Source organism: Nelumbo lutea, chromosome 5 (assembly GCF_056320005.1).
Source record: "Nelumbo lutea isolate HS-2025 chromosome 5, American lotus-T2T, whole genome shotgun sequence".
In the NCBI taxonomy this organism is placed as follows: Eukaryota; Viridiplantae; Streptophyta; class Magnoliopsida; order Proteales; family Nelumbonaceae; genus Nelumbo; species Nelumbo lutea.
The window spans coordinates 52,367,076-52,385,877 of record NC_142688.1 but is presented as its reverse complement, the minus strand read 5'-3'; positions in this window follow the sequence as shown (position 1 = coordinate 52,385,877).

The following is an 18,802-nucleotide window of genomic DNA, read 5'->3' as shown; positions in this document are numbered from 1 at the left end:
CTCGGGCCCAGAAAACCTGAATACAAGCCCAGCAGGCTGCCAGAGGTGCACCCCTAAAAGATTTATACTTTTGTGCTACCTAAAAATCAAGAAAAGAAACTTATTGTTTCTAAAGAGGGCTAAGAAGCCAACGCGAAAAATTGGTTTGGGGCTCAAAAAGACCCTAGGTTTCTCTAGGCTTTGTTAGTGAAGCAAAATTGAGCCCCATAACCCTTATGACTTGGCCAAAATAAATGCTCCTTAACCCTATCAAAAAAGATAAAACAAAAGAAAAAAAAAAAAAAAGAAAAACCAATTTAAAATAAAATTGGTTCACTTTAAAAGAGTAATTATCCTCAACATTCTTTTGACCAAAAAGACAAAATTGATTGAATTAACGTGTCATGCCGGAGAACATTGTTCGCATGTAAAAAAAAAAAAAAAAAAAAAAGCCTGGTCAGGGCATCTCTCCCTCTCTTCCTCTTCCTTTTTGAGGGGAGAGGGACGAGTTATCTCTTTCGTATCTTCATATGCGAGTGCTACCACCGGTCCTTTTATTGGTGTTTATGTTAATGTTTTAAAAGCGTTCTTAGTTCCTTCCTTTGATCGTGATGATTTAGACACACTAAACGTAAACGTAAGTAAGAAGGTTCTTGGACTGCCGATCTACAAGATGGAATTAACAAGTCAGTTGGTGCAGTTTTCGATAATCTTGTGTCTATACCAATCCCACTTCCAATGGTTCACGAGAAGTTGTACTGTTTTGGGGATAATATTGATGATACATCCTCCATTAAGACACTGGTCCATTATCTCTTGACGAAGGGAGATGCAGTGATTTTCTTGCCAGTGGAGACCTGCCGGAATCACTTGCCGACAACTCTCAGAACGGTTAATGTTTTCCCATGGATAGTGGTGGTCTTTGGTGGGTGAGGTAGTTTCTCACGGATCAACATTCATGAAATCTGGCTTGTCTAGGGCCCACCTTGGCATTTCAAGACTACTTCGTGGCCGCAATAATTAATCTTTGAATCCTTCTGTTTTAAAGGCTGATTTTCTCTTATGTTCAATTTGCGGGAGATTCACTTCTTTAAGATTCAATCTCTTGAGGAATCTAAAGCTCAAGTTGGCCATGTAGCTTGGCCTCCGAAAAATCATTGAGTTCCTGTTGGAGAAATCTTCCCTCTCACCGTGGTCCATACACACATATTATGGACTACGGGCAGCTTCTCCTCTGCTTTGATTTAGTCTTGGTTTATCATGTCAAGAGGAATTTCAACCATGTTGCTCATAAACTTGCTAAGATTGGTGTCAATGATCATTCCTTTGGGGTGGGTGACACTCCTCTCTTTTGCTTAATTCTGATTTGTCTCCCGGTGAGACTACTGTAAACCAAGATTTTATAGGTGAATGAAAGTTGGCTTCAGGCTTTTCCAACTCAAAAAAATTAATATTGTTGGCATGGAGCTGCAAGCTCTCTATCCTTGGGAATTATGTGCACTCTACACAATGATTATTACATGATTAGGGGAGCTAGTGTACATAGGTTGGGTCAATTTAGTTGCAAGCTGTTTGACCAATCAAACCAATCTGGATGGTTTAAAAGTTTGGCCAGCTGAAATCGATCAACCATTGGTAAAAACCATAGTTTTCAAAATCGGATCGGACCGATGGTCAGACCGAAAAAACTGAGACCATTTCTGTTTTTTGTCAAAACCGAATTTTAGCCAAAAAATGTTGATTTGGTCAGCAAACTGCTGACCCGGTAGACCTGTTCATGGGCCGGGCTGGGCTTTTACTCTTCATTAACAGAAATATGTTAGGCCCGAGCCCGAGCCCGGCCCGACCAATAGGCCTACAACTTGGGCCCAAGCCTGGCCCTAATAAAAAGCCCAAAGCTCGAAGTCCAATCTAATAAAAAAAATTAGAAAATTTCCCTATTCAATAATCAATATAAATCAGAATTTATTTACATTAAAAATATATAAATTCAAAATTTACTTATATTAAAAATATATATAAAGAACGGAAAGAGGATGTGGAGAAGAAGAATTTGGTAGGAAAAAGTAGGGAAAGAGGTGAAAAAAAGAGGGGTATTCAACTAGGGTTTTTCGGTTTATTTATAGGTCGGGTCGGGCCGGGCTGTTTTGGCAAATTCCGAGCCTGGCTTGAATTTATTGCAGGCCGGGCCTTTTGCCCCAAGGTTAAGCCTGCAGGCCTATATACTTGTTCAAGCCCGTCCAAGGACCGGGCCGGCCCGTCGGGCCACCCGATCCATGAACTAATTGCCAGCATAAGGTACCAAGTATTTGACATTGAAAACATCATGGGTACGTATATGGCTGAGTAGCTTTAGTCTATAAGCATTTTTATTGATGACTTCGACTATCTCATATGGTCCAACCTTCCTCGATATCAACTTTCCACATTGCCCAACCGGTAGACGTTGCTTTGTTAAAATGACCCAAACATAGTCTCCCACATCAAATACTTTTTCCTCCTATATGTACTAAGATGGGACTTCGAAAACTAATTTTGTAAATATTTACTCAATTAGTCCAAATCATGTACTACATCATTCTTCTTGGGTTGGAGAGAGTCCGACCTCGGATTCATGTTACCATTTAAGAGGTTGTTAACATATGTTGTTGCACTTCCACTGTGCTTCTTTGTTTCTAACCCTTTGATGGATAATTGGTGATGTAAGCTTCCAATATGAATTGAGAATTCTTCATTGCATATCTTAAATTTTGAAGTATATTTCTTGCACTTCACAGAACCTGAATCTTCTTTTATTGACCCTTTTGAACATTGCAAGAGTGCTTGCTAATAAGGATTTTCATAGACATGCATGTAGATAATGTGATCATAATCCCTAAGATGATAAGTATTATATTCATCATATTGAAATTCATAATGAATGATGGCATGTTTCTCCTTAGCAATTGGTTCTTCATCATATATTTGAGGTTTATTCCAATCAACAAGTTTCTTTTCGAGAGATATTGTTGAGGAGAATGGCCACATAAGATTTTTGTTACAATCCCCAACAAAATTAAAACAATAAACAAGGTCATATGATTTGATTTTACCTTTAGACTCTAAAATTGCTAACTCCTCCATGGAATTCTAGTCCATGAATTCATTTGAAGCTATACCTTCATTAAACTCTAGGAACTCAACCTTGAGATATGTTTCCAATCGCTTTTGTTCACCACTTGCAACTATAATCGATTTGGTTGCTTGTCAAGTAGAAAAACTTGCATGAAACTTTGGGATCTCAATATTGAAATCCGTTTCCCAGTGTTTCTGATCACCACTCGCAACTATAAACGACTTTGTTGCTTGCCTTGATGATAAAAAAGAACCAGAGGAAACACTTGCATTGGAGTCATTGTCCCATCACAACGATTTCAACTCCTAAGCAAATGCCTCGACTTCTCTTCTCAGCTCTGCTATCTCTCCTTGCATTTTGTTGTTGGGTTTCTATTTCATGATGTGAGCTACTTGTTTCTTCTTAGGAGCCATAATCCATGGAAGGATCAAACATGAGCTCTGATACCAGCTGGCGCAGAACGGAAATAAAACATGTGAAAATAACTTCAAAGAAAAGAGTAGAAGTCAAATTTTATGAAGAAGAATTTTTCACTAAACAATTAAGAGAAGATTGATAACAAGAGAACTGCCTTAGCCTTCCCCTAGCTATTCTTTATATAGGCATACCCCCTTATGACTCCTGCTCCTAATTTGAAAGCACTCCATAATAGAATCCTATTTAAAACTCTTTGAAAAGAAAATCCTGATCTAATAAAACACTCCAAAATAGAATCCTACTAAAATCCTTCAAAATGAAAGTCCTAATTGAATATAAATTCGAAATAATGATATCTTGGTAAAAATGAACTAAGATGGAAACTCTGAAATGGCGCCAACTTGGTAAAAAACGTACTAAGATGGAATTCCTGTGGTGATGCTAAATCGATAAATATTTACTAAGATGGGCTAGTGGCATCATTTCTGCTTCTTATGTGTCTTAAAATGGTCCCAACTTGCATAGAACTTATCGGCCTTCTCCTATACTGCATCAATTGTGCAATGAAAAATGTGTTTTCTATCATTTGTCAATGCATAAATGTAATATTGCCTAACATAGGCAAAAGTGAACTAGAATGCAAATTTACCCTGAATCGGGATTTACACTCCATTTGCGTCATTGCCAAATGCAGCCTTAGTAATGGAGCTTCAAATTTTGAGATTAATGACTTTGGGCATTTTCACCCTTTCTTCTCTACAAGATTCAAATTGAAATTTGTAGGTAGCAAGTTATGTTTTGTGTGGAATATCTAATGGACAAAGTTCTGAGTCTCCATCAGGTGGGTAGAATGGGGATTAAGCCAGAGTATTGCCACCTTCTAATGGGTCATCTTTTGCCCCTCTAAATAGAGAGGCAATATAAACTAGAGTTGTACAAGACAACAAAGATCCTCTCTCACTACTATTGACGGTTTTCTAGGAATTTGTCAATAGAGAAAAAGCAATTTGTCAAAAACCGATATGTTGCTTTCGTCAATCTTTGATTCTTATGGAAGAAGATGAACAATGTCAAAGGGTAATTTTGATATTTTTAAAAGTTTTAAGTCACACATGTCATCATATGATAGAGATAACTGACGGACTGCTAATGACTGGAACTAAACAAATACATTTTGAAAGTTTAGGTACTGGGGCACATTTTGAAGTTCGGGAACCAAAGAGAAACTAGGCCCAAAGTACAGGTACTCTTCTAAATTTTCCAATTTTTATTTAAAATTATTTTTTGAAAGTTAGATTTACATAAAAATAAAACAAAATTTTATACATACATTTTGATATATATATATATATATATATATATATATATATATATATATATAATATTTAATAGACTTCACTCTCCATCCCTACCCCCACCCCTACCAAGGTAATCTCCATCCCTGAACTGATGAGGTCAGCGGGGTAGATAAAATTGTCATCCCTATACAGAAGTCAGATATGACTGTTCCAAATGCAATATAATGTTTTATTTGATATTTTCAAAGTGTTGATAGGTCATATTTCTCTTATTATTTACGATGGTGATGGACTTGAAAGGCATCAATAGAAAACGTTTGGGCTTCTATAACCATGCATGAATGAATGCTTTCTAAAACGAGTCTAAGGCTCAGTTTGCTAGTGTAAATTTCATTTTGTGTTAGTATAAATGTATGAGAATGCAAATAGGTTGTGTAAATTAGGGGTGATCACGGCTCAATTAACTGAATTATGGGCCTATATATTTTGCAAATCGAATTAGTAGTACTGGATTTTAGAAAATTGGTAACCGAAATCAAAACAAAGCCGACCGGGTAACCGATTGTTTGGTTGATTTAATTGTTGGTTTTTTATTTTTTTATATATTATAAATAAATATATAATATATATAATAAAAACTATAAATATATAAAATATTATATTATAAATAAAAATAAATATATATATATATATATATATATATATATATATATATATATATATATATATATATGTGTGTGTGTATACCGATCCACTCAGTTAATTGGAATTTTTTATTCGATCTCATCGGTTCAGTTCAGTTTTTTGGTTTTTCATGATAACCTCTAGTGTAAATTATGGTTTACTTGTGCTTCATATTTGACTTTCTTTAATTTATTTGTGAGAAATAAAATAGGAACTAAAATGATGTTGTCACTGCTTTATGTGCAAGAGAATGGAGGTAGGCGTAAGCCTCTCAATGAAACGAAACTTGACAGCCCAATCTGACATCCGATTCAATTATCTCGGATTTAGATGAACCATGTACAATTTCAGATCAGATTCGGATAATACCCACATCCGATCCAATAATGTCTAACTCCAATATGCATTAATATATTATATATAATTTATCATACTTATATAATCTATTAAAGTCTTCGGTGTATTTTATATATAATTGCGTTTCATGATAAGACAACTTATATTGGGCCTAAAATAAGTCCATCGGAGTTGGATGTCTGAAATCAAAAAAATCCAATTGGAGTCGAAACTTGGATGAATTGTTCATACATCCCATTGGGTTTCAAATCAGATTTGGATGTGGTATGGGATCGATCTCAGATTTAGGTGAATCCAATCGGATTACAGGTCTAGATAGGGGAGGGTTATTTGTTTAAAGGGTGAAGTATTTAGTTAGATGATGTGGCCCTCATTTTATATGAGAGAAATCTGAGTTAGGTGGAAGGCAGTGCAAATTTTCTATCAATTTAATTGAGATAAAAAGTAGGAATTGGTTTCAAGTAAGAGTGCAAATCGGAACCATAAACAAAATGGATGAAAAACTGAATGACATCTCCCCATGAACGAAAAGCTGAGATGATCTTGATGTATGGTTAATAGTGTCTTGTGGGAATCTGAACTTGTCCACAGTGTGAAACCAGAGGGGAGGGGACCAGGTGAGCCATGGTCCCTCCACTCTTCACCTCAATGGTTTTTCCCTTATGGATTCATCCATACTTCATTTAGGTTTTGGCCCCTCTTATAAAAATTTACTGACTCGACTCCGCTGTGGGCATCCTCTTGTGGATAATAGATCCAAACTCTACTTACTGCTATGCCTTCTGCTATTGAAGATTTATGATGGGTGGATTCAATTCAATGGTAATCCCATCCTCCCTCGTGAAATACATGGCAAAACCGCTAGTAGGTATAACGTCACATCCTAAGAAACTAATGTGTCAGGTGGCCGGTGGTGGTCTGGAGGGAGACTTATGTAATAAAAAATTGCACCGATTTGGTTTATTGAGATGTAGTACAAGGAATGTAAATAAAAATCAATATAAAACTCTACTCTAATTTAAATTTGTTGATATTTGGATGGATTAGAGTTTAGATTATCGATATAAATATTATATTTATTTTATTAATATAAATTTTTACACTTATTTATCATAATTTTCAAAAAGTAAATATCACTTATTATACGATTCAGTGAAACATCACAATTAATTGATGGGGACATATTGCGGATTTGCATTAAGCAGATCGTAATTCTATATAAATGTAGGGTCCATCCTCGTTAAAAGCATGGCAAATCGTCTGACAGGTTTAATTTGGCCGGTGCCCTCCTCCTATCATATACCATCATACGTCTATTCCTTTCTATTGCATTGCATTTATGAAGACAAAGTAATCGACCAAAGGCAAAGGCCAAAGGGTCGAGTGTCCAGGGTATTAATTGGAGTGGAGTAAAATCTTACTACATATAGATCTAACCTTTGCCATTTTCTGGTTTTCAAAGGTGTTCTTGTATTTTTCATATTTGTCGCCTAGAGATCTTCCCATTGCAACAAGTAATATATACTGACATGTCTTTTTTATTACAAGGATTTATTCAATAGAGAAAACACTAATATTAAGGTTTGATTATCAAAAAAATTGTAAATTATTGAAATTAGTGAAAATTAAATATAATTTTCACTATTTAATAAAACATAAATTATTTAATGGTAATTTAAAAATAAATTTTCTAAATTACACTAATGTAATAGATTTTGTAAATAAACTATTAAATAAAAATAAATTATTTAATAACAATTTAGCAATAATTTTCAGTAATTTTCAATTGTTATTCTTAACAACAGATGTGGAATTTTAAAAATATCAATAATTATTCAAAATTCTTAATAATACATGTGGGACTTTGAGAATATCAATAAATATTCAAAATGTCCAAAAATAGTAAAATTTTAATAATTATTGTAGATTAAACCATTGCTATTTAACTTTATGAAGTTTCATTTATTGTACTTATTGGATTTATTGCATTGTTGTTATAAATTTATTTTCAGCAATTATGTATTTTCTTTAGAAATTTATTGATAATCTAATATATTTTAGTATTTATTGTTTATTTATCTATTATTTATTGTATTTTTGCTATAATTTTTCACTAATTATTGGAGATTAAACTATTATTATTTATTAAATATTAGACTATTAATTTATCTAAAATTAATTATCGTTATTTTTGTATTAAAATTTTATTAAAAATAATATATAAATACATATAATATTAATTATTTAAAATTTAAAATATAAAACAATATTCTACTCCTATGTATTTTTATTGTTTAACAAAGCTAGTGCATTGCATGGGGCCCCACTACAAAACTAGTGCCCTTTGTTTTTTAAGGGCCTGTAATTTTGACCCCAACCAAACATGACCCACCCACTTAAAATCCCATCCATATCCACCCATTTAAGAACTTAGGGGATGAAGACCAAGAAATTGTTCTAGAGACATTACAAGCATATTTGGCTGAAAAATGGACTGCCATATTATCAAATTTCCATATTCATCATTAGTGATTATTAACATAAATTATTCACATAAACATTTGACTATTTTACATAATCAAACTACCCTTGAATGATCAGTCAACCCTATTAAACATTTTTCATGACAAATTACCCCTAACTGCTATAGGCCTAATGTGGGTTAGAACTTGGATCAGGGATAATTTTATTATAAAAAATATTTAATAAACTTGACTGGCCATTCAGATCTAATGATCATGTAAAATATTCAAATGATTATATAGATAATTTTTATTAATAATCATTAGCAAAAAACTAACTGTAATTTAATGCAAGATGAGATTTAGTTAATACGGCCCCGTCTGTTTTTCGGTAAGTTATTTACTCGGGTAAATACACTTACCTAGGTAAGTGTTTCCCAGAAAAGACTTATCCGAGTAAATGCATCTACCCATGTTCTTTTATTTTCCATGTAAATAAGGCAATAACCATTTTAGGCATAAAATTCGATAATTAAAAGGGGCATTTTTGTTCCATTCAATTATTGGCAACTTTCTCCCAAGTGGGAAAGTTATTTATCCATCTAAGAGATGGGTATCAAAAATAAAATTTTCTTGATCCCCACATAAATCTGAAAAAAGAACGTGAGTTTCTTGGTCAATAAAAACTAAAATCCCAATAACCAACTTCCCCCTCTCAAAATCTAAAAAATAAAAATAAAAAAAAATAAAAAACCCGCCTACTAAGACTATATTTGATTTGAAGGAAAAAGTAGGGAAAGGAAAAAAAAATAAAAAAAGAAGAAATTTTAGTTAATGCAACGTTGTCGCCCACACGACGCTCTCAGCCTCTCACAAAATAACAAAACGTTGAAGAAAAATGAAGTCAATAGTATACGGAGTCCTACGTAGATATTTATCTCCACACCTTCGTATCATATCAGTGCAAGTTATAAGTCCTGGGAAGTCAGTTTAATAACTTATCAAACATCATGTGAACCCCACCCACGTGGTAGATAGACAATTGACAGTTCATTTGATGTTGGCATTGTTCTTATCTGATCAGGAGTGAGAATCCGGTAACAACACAAATAACTTTTGAGTTGTGAATATACAAGACAAGTATAACTTTGAAATAGCCAAAATAGTTATGTTTTAATCCTTTTTACTGCGATTGGGCACCACTGTTCATTTTATATCCTAACCTTTCTCTTGAAGAACCACTGCTTCCCATTGGAAAAGCATTGGCGGAGAAGAGGTGTTTGGACTGATGTTGTACCTTTTTTTTCAGTTATTCAATCCATAACGAGGGAGATTAATACCGAGTTCAGATCTGCGCCTCAGAACGTACCACAGCTCATTCCTGTCTTGTATTGGAAACATCTCTGGATAATAACATCTCGGGTCTGATATTATCATCGGGGAGATGCTTTCAATACATGACAGGAATGTGCAGTGAAAAGTTGTGGGGTGCAGATGTAAATTCATTAATACCACCTTTTTTGTCTGAAAAGATGGATAATTCTTGGGAAGACAATCAAAATAAAATGGTCGTAAAAATATTAAAAAGGATAATTTTGATATTTTAAAAAAAATAAATCACATATATTGTTATGCGATAAAGATAACTGACAGGCTACTGATGGTGCATGGATATTAAATTGGCATTTTTTGGGGGGAATTCAGGTATTATAGTGGTACATTTTGATGTCCAGGTACCAAGAGAGACTAGCCCTTAAGTACAAAGTATTAATATACAATTTATCAAAAAAATTACATTTAATTTCTATTAATGAATTTTGTTAGAATACTAATGCATAACTTTAATATATTATGTTATGTATTAAAATGTAAAATATGCTAAGTTTTTATTCTATGTTTTTCAAAATTCATGTATTATACACATTCTTTTTTATCAGATCCTTTTACTCTAATGATTATATTTCACCAATTTTCTGTTTTTGTATCTTTCCTTAATGAAATCATACCATACATAGGGGTGTTCATTGTACGGTTCAAATTGTAAAACTGAATTTGGGGTTTGGTTCGGATTCAATGTTTCGAAAAAATATGATTTACGGTTTTGATTTGGTTTACTGTTTTTGTATCTTTCCTTAATGATTTACGGTTTTGATTTATGGTTCAAATTGACTGAAGTGATTGAACCATCAAACCATCGACCCAGATAATGAGTTTTGACCATTTTTTATTTTTTATTTTTTGTTAGAACGAGCCTTTCATTCAGACCAAACAGTCAGATTGTTTGACTCGAAAACTAGATCAGAACAATTCCTTGTCAGGTCCAATTTTAGAAACCTTGGTATGAATGCATACGCATGATGCTCTCTATTTCTTCCACCATTCCACGTATATAAGAATTAGGAGCTGCGCACGCTAAACCGGTGCTAGTAGTTTTTTTCTTTTCTGTTAGATAAAAAGTGAGATGAATGGGCCTCACATCTATGATCTACCAATGCTCTTCTAGATAGGGGTGTCAATTGGGTTGGGTTTGGTCCAATCCAGTCCAGTCCAGTGTAAGTCCCTTACAAATGGACCTAGTCCAATCCAATCCAATAAATATTTTGGATCATTTTGGACCGGTCCAGAGACCGTCTTGTTTTCAACTCAAACTTGGTCCATTGACACCTATGTTTTTATTTTCTATCAATGGATTAAATGTTGACTCAATCCAATATAAATTCATTATGGACAGATCAGATCCAATCCAATATGTCATATTGATTCATTCAGTCCATCCAAATTCAATATATCTTATTGATCTGTTCAATCCAACCAAATAAATTTTGATTTGGATGGAATCCAACCCAAAACCTGTCCATTAACACCCCTACTTGTAGATAAGATTAATGGGCGTCACATCTGCTTCTCCACTAACTAATACAAATTAAGAGAGAGGGAGAAAGAGAACAGAGCATGTGGCTAGCAAATGGTGGCACGTGCTTTGAACACACATTAAACATCTAGAACCATAGGCTTTCCATGACAAGACCAATGGGTCTCGTGTGCATCCCACTTTGCACACGTACCAAACTTGTGGAACCATAGGCTCTAGCAAATGGTGGCATGTGCTTTGCAGATGTATCATGCGATATGGGTCCCACATACTTCCAACATGCAGCTGAATTCTTTAAGATGAGACAAATTGACCTTCTATGTATAAAATATAAATGCCCATGCCCATTTGTCAATAGTTTGAATTCAATTCCGTCTGCGTTGTAGGACAGAAATAATAAAATGTAATACGTAAAGAAAAAAAAAGGTCTGGATTTCTTTTTAAATTCTTGTTGACCAAAAGCTTTTGCAATTTTTCTTTAATAAGACAAATACTTTTGTAGTTGAAGATCAAACGGCTTGCATTTTTTTTCTTTGAGAAGGATCGGATATTTTTCTCTTAAAGGAGGATCAAGTTTATTGACGATTGTCAGATATTCTCTTAAGAAATTTTGTGAGATCCTAGCAAAAGCTACATTCAATTGCTACCTAAAACCTCCACTCAGTTTTGTCTCAATCCTTAAGCATTCCTTCTTGAATGATTCGCTATCAATTTTGGCAGAATGAAGATAATATATAGCAAGAATGACCTCATGGGGTTTTAGATGTTTGAATTATTGTCAGAAGTGGGTAAGTTATCTTGTGTTGTCAATTAGTGTAAACAAATCGGCGGCTTCATAGCAGATGAAAAAATTCATACCGAAGGTCATCTACTTGTAAAATTTGGATTCATTCACATGTTGGCATGTGATCCTAAGTTTGATGTCTACGTTTACAAAATCTGAATGCGTGGGAAGAGTTATTGGATTAGTATTTGGATGGTGTGAGCATCAAAAACGGTTCACTTAAGTCAGATTTGGAGTCACCATCCATCAGTTATGGAAATGGAGGTGATGAAACCTCCGAGAGTTATTTTTAAAATCAATTTTTTCAATAGTAACTCCAAAACACGAGGCACCGACTAACCGGTCTGGGAAAGACTCAGATGGGAGAGAAAAGGAGTTAATCACCCCTCTCCCATGCCAAATAGGTGGGGCCCACATGGAAATCCCAAACAAGCATAAAGACAAATAATAATAATTAGAAGAACAAGAAGAATAGAAAGAAAAAGTGCAAAAGAGAGTGGGAGATTGGAAGTGGGGGGCTTTTTTGTCGCTGCATGGTTTCGGTTAGAGTGAAGAGGAGGATGAACAATGCCCTTAGTGATACCGGTCGATTCGGGTTTGAGAGAGTGGGAGAGGGAGATCAGAAGTGGGAACCACCGTAGCCTCCTCTATTTGAACAGGGAAGGCAATGAACCGTGTATCCCCGTAAATTGAAAACTTTAGGTTCATTTATAGGTAGGTTTAGGGGCATTTTGGTAAATTTAGGGAAATCTAGGGGTATTTTGGTAATTTTCAAAAATTGGGTCTAAAGGGGTAATATTGGTTTTTGGTTTAATGGTGGGGATTTTTGGGTTAAATATCAAAACGTTAAGGTGGCCCTAATCGTAGAGAGTGGTTTTGTATATATGGGTTAGCAAGATTGGTCATAATGGAATCTTTTTAGATGGATAGGTGAATGGGGATATATTTGGTGGGGTCAGATTGGGCCAAATATCCCAGATTGGGCAGGTTTGGAAAGGGCTTGATTCGACCAATCTAGAGCCTCGGAACGAAATCTTGGTGTAATGAAGGGGCAAATAAAGGAAGTTTTGGGTAAAATTTCATAGGGTAAGGTTTTTTGATAGTCTGAGGTGATTGGTATGGTCAGATTGGGCCAGCTAGACTCGAATTGAAAGGATTTTGAATCCGATCAATCTGTAGTCTCAAAACAAAATCTAGGTGCAATGGAGGGATAAACAAAGGTGTTTTGGGCTGAAATTATTCAGATGGGTATTTGGAGATGTCTTAGATCTAATGATGATGTCTGATTAGCCTTGGAGGGTCACGATCGGAGGAATTTGGGTCAATAGTATGTTTCGAAACGTAATCATGGTTTGGTGGAAGGGCTAATGGGGGAATCTAGGGTTGAAACTTTATGGGTAGGTGTTTTGACATACGTAGAGTTTAATGGTGTGGTTTGATCAGTTCGGATGTGTTTGAATCAAGGGGATCAGAGTTGTGGGTGTTTAGGCTAACAAGAGGGGTTGAAATGGAATCTTCACTTGATGAAAGGGTAAACAGAGGAATTTTGAGTTCAAATTCATTGGTTAGGTATTTTACGAGATCTTGAATTTGATGGTTGTGTCTGATATAATGGTTGAGGTGTAAATGAGGGTTGATCGGGGCCATCAGATCGACAACAGATAGTTTTAACGATGGATTTGAGGGCTTTTGGGTTGAAAGTTGGGTTTTTTTGGGTATTTGGATGTTTTGAAGAGATCAAAATGGTTTGATCAGGTGTTCAATGTGAATTGGGGTTTAGGTGGCGGGCCGAGCATAAGTCGGTTGCTGATAGAGGGACATTTGATGACTAAAGATATTTTCATTTCCTTTTGCAGTAACAAAAGTAAGACAAAATTAGTGTTTTGGTATAAATTGGATTAACAGTGAGAATTTATTTACTTTCCCATTTTCTTTTATTGGTAAATGTGTGGTCTAGGTAAAACAATTTCTTCATACAAGGTTTTTTGGCAACTTATCTAGGAAAATCTTGACCTTGCCTTTCTCCCAGGTGGATAAATTAATTTTCTATGGGGAAGGAAAGTTACTAAAATTCAATGAGACAAAAATGCCCATGTAAGAGGTGCTAAAAATAGAAAAAAAATATAAGGATAAAAAACAAAATAGAAAAAACTGACCTGAGCACAATAGAATATAGATAAATGCACATGGATAAATACACCTACCGGATAAGTGATTTACTTGAAAATGAACAAAGGCCATGTCATGTCTAATTAGGACTGTAAATGGAGTCAATTCAAATAGAATCATGCCATATCTGAATTTGAATTCAAATATTCGAATTCAATTCAATATTCGATGGATATTCAAAATTAAAAACTGAATTTGAATTCGACTAGATAATCAAATATTCAATTAATTCAAATTCAACTGATTTTTATCAATTATACCCTAACTCTTGAAATTAAACAATGACTCCTCTTCTTCCCCTTGAACTACGGAGACAATCCTGTTTTTGTAAACAACAAAGATAGAGGAGGATATGGGGAAAAGTAAAAAACAAAGGACCTAATAAAATCTAGGGAAAAAAATTATGTTTTTTATCACTAGCCACTAGAATGTAGAGAGAAGAGAGAGAAAGAATTTGTTACATTTTTTTTCGATTATTGTGAAATTGATAGATGATGGTTCCAACCATTACAAATCGAACTATGAAGCTCTTTTGTTTTGTCAACACCTAATCTTCTTTTCTTTCTCTCTATGTTATTCATTTTGTTGGAAATCTTTTACAAAAACAACTAATTATAGATGATACAAGAGAGGATATCAATATCGAGGAAGAGAGAATGAGAGATAGAGAGGGAGGGAAATGGGGGAGTGTAGACATGTGAATTTCTAAGCTAAATATATGGGCTTAATAAACATCATAGCCCTCCCAAGTTAATACGAGCCTCCATGGGCATAGAGCCTAAGCCCACATGAACATAGCCATGGCCCAAGGATCCAAGTGTGCCAAGTCAATTTGGCCCATGTCCTATTGTAATCAGATAGACCCTTTGGCAAAATTGCAAATTCCTACATAATGGGGGCATGTTTAAGAGTTAACCCTAACCTACTACCCCACTTACATGGCATTGGTTAGCAAAGTGGTTTGAGGTGACAATCCTAATCCTAGGCTATAAATAGCCCTACCTAGGAAGAAAATGCTTTCTCTTTTTCACAATCACACTTGCACATTGGATAGACTCTTATTCACTCACACCAACACTTGAGAACCACAAACATTCATAGGCTTTGCAATCTTCAATTCTACATCAACACCAAGAGAAAATAAAGAAGAAAATAAGCTTCTTAGTTCTCTACTTCACACTTGGATTCAAGCTCTCCCAAGAAGATCAAGCCATTGCAAAAAACCCTTTCTTTGAGAAGCATTCTTCACAAATGATCAATCATGAAGCCAGAGTGAAGAAATCTACATCAACTTTTCAAAAGCACTAAAATCAAAGAAATTTAAATTAACTTTTCAAAAGCATTAAAATTAAAGAAATCTACATCAACAGTTTCAGAAGCATGAGAAACATGCTAATAACCCTCATCTTCACTAAATTTAACCGTTAATCAGAGGTTGCTCATATTATCGAGCAGAACCAAAAGAGAGTTAATTTCCTTGTATTTTTCTTTATTACAAATTTATTTTATAATTTGTCTCTATATTTTGTGTTAATCAAATACATAAAATTTGTGTTGACAAATTTCTAGCATGCCTAGTGGGACATTTTTTTCCACTTATCTTTTGAGTCAACAACTACAACAATCATCCAATGGCTACCAAGAGGACTACATCCTTCAACAAGTCCTCTAGCAGTTTCAATTGTTCCTATTATTGACCTATCTCGTGTGCTATGGCAAATTCCAACAAGGTTCAACTATCGTCTCCAATTAGACCCAGCAATTGGGTTGGGTGGGTTGGGTGGGTTGGGTTCGGGTTGGGTCAAGGTACTTCGGGTTGAATTTCAGGTTCAATTATCAAATGATAGACCCTAATCCTAAATGTTCGGGTGAGGGTTGACCCATGGGTCAATTCGGGTCATTCCAAAAAATAATTGAAATTGAAAAAAAATAAAGAAAAATTAGATGAAAATTGTCAAAATTAAAATAATCAACCTTAATATTCCAAATATAAAATAAAAAACTTGAACATTTAACAATTTTAAAGTACACAATAAAAAGTAAAAACTAAATAGAAGAAATTAAAGAGTGGAAACTTCTAACAATGCATAAATAATCCCAATTAGACTTGACAATCGGCTCAACTGATTAACCCATAACCCAATCCAACCCAGTTTTTTGGGTCGGATCAGGTCGGACCATTTTCACATTCGAGTAACTAAATATGAGACCCTAACCCTGTTTGTTTGGGTTGGATTGAGTTGGATTCACGGATTGAGTCAACTTTTTGTCACTCCCATAGAATTTTCAACTAGTAAAATCACTAAAGAGACAACCACTCCTACTCAACCTTTACTGGAGTTGTACGAGTGATTAGAAGATGGCTAAAGCCATTAAATTGAAGGCATATGGGATTAAATTGAACAATAGTTTAATGCTCTTTATTTAAAAAAAAAAAAAAAGAGTTTGACGTGATTTGAAGACATGCTACCTCACTTAGTCTTAAACATGCCTTTATCCACGAAGTCACCATTTGCCAAATGCTAATAATTGAAGTAAAGTAACTCTTATTGACTTCGAAGTCGACATTTTAGATAGAATTTAAACAAATAACGTATATCTATATCCAATAATTCCAATTATAAATTAAAAAGAATAATATTCAAAATTAGTATTTTATTAATGAATGGAATAAATAATTAATAAAATTTTAGTACTTAAAATTTAGAAATTTTCTTATGATATGTATCTTAAAATTTATATATTTATAAACATAAAAATATTATTTATAAAATATGAAATAATATAATACAAATTGAATCTATCATATCCACAAATCTACATTTATATCTCAAAAATTGTTTTTGTATTTTAGAAAATTTATAAGAATAAAAATATTAACTATGAAATGATTATTTTAATAATCAAAAATTATGAATTTGCATAAGGTATGTATCTTCTAAAGTTTAATATATTTGATATATTTTAAGTTAATATTATATATGTTTGTAAATTATTAATTGATATTTTAATTTATAATTTATAATAACATATTTAATTTTTACCAAACATTTAAGAATTAATTTTTTTAGTTGAATTTTTGTTAATGTTAAAAATTAAAAATAGTAAAATAGAAAATAATTTATATAATAATTCAAATATAATAGTTGCATGTGTCTTGTGCCTTGGATATTAATAGAAAATAAAATAATAATAGCTTGTGCATGTTTTAATTTGTAAAAGTCTATATAATGTGCGTCTTGGATTCTTGGTTGATGCATTATCAAATAAAATTGTAAGATATCTATGCATCATGTTATATTAATTGTATTGTATTTCTTCATATATATTTATAAAAATAAACATTTTATTTGTATCTATATATTATTTGTGGCTATTTTGACATTAAACTTAGTATTATTAATATATTTATGGAATTTGTATACATTTCCCTAGTGCATCAATGCATATTCGTATTTGTATTTGTATTTGACTGTTCGATACAATACCCGATACTAATACTTTAATCCTTGACTTCTAGAACTCTCTAGAACAAGGAAAAGGAATGATGAACCCATCATCGACTACATCAAGTGGTGGAGAAACCTCGCCCTTCAATTTAAAGAATAAAGCAACCAGTCCTCTACTATAGACATATTTGTTTAAGGGATGCATTGAGGGCTACTCTACAACCTCAAAGGAAAAATGCCAACCACCTTCAAAGAACTCGGTACTTAAGATCGTGACATGGAGATCTAAATAGCCAAGCATGGAAAACCTCAACTAAGTGTTTCTCATGATACGAAAGAAAGTAAGAAGGAACTCAAGAAGGATTTTAACACCTCCCTCCTGCTCCAAGGGAGAGGAAGTCATCACTATTACCATTGCACCAATTAAGATCTTTGGCAATAAGAAGGAAAAGATGAAAGTGAAACCTTTTGCATACTAGAGCCAATGAAAAGTCTAGGCCAATCCTAAAAGAACTAGAAGAGTACCCATACCTTGACTCCAATGTTCTTAAAATGCTCAACCAACTAATCTAGACAAAGTTGATTGAACTTCCACAGTCTAAGAAGCCCAAAGATCAAAGACATGTGACTGACCTCACATATTGTCAATACAATTGGATGATAATTTGTCAATTGAAAAGTGTTTTGTCATGAAGGACAAAATAATTCATCTTGTAGAACAAGGTAAGATTGAGTTAGACCATGGTGACAATCTTGTTGCTACTAATGTCATCATGGTCACTTTTAGGTCTCTTCGCCATATGCCATTGCAACACTTCACAAGTTCCTCCTCTTCTACTTGAGTTACAATGAGCGTCCGAACCTCAAGGAACTCTACACCCATAAAAGGTAAATCAACACCTCAATACAACCTATAAGTTTCTTGTCAAGGTAAGAAGATTGGGAGCAAGACAACTTGATCCCCAACAACATCTTCTCTAATAGTGTCCCTCTGAGAGAAGGTAATTCCTGTCCAATTTCAAGTTACCTAGGAGGTGGCAACAATCTATGACTATCTAAACATGCTGAGCTTTGGGAATCCTGGCATCCCAACCCTATAAGTTAATGGTTGATAATTTAGACTACTGGGAAGAGTTTTCCATCTCAAAAGATGAGATAGAAGGTGGGTGGTCCCCCTTCACCCGCAAGAAACTAAGGGAGAAGGTACAACTCCAAC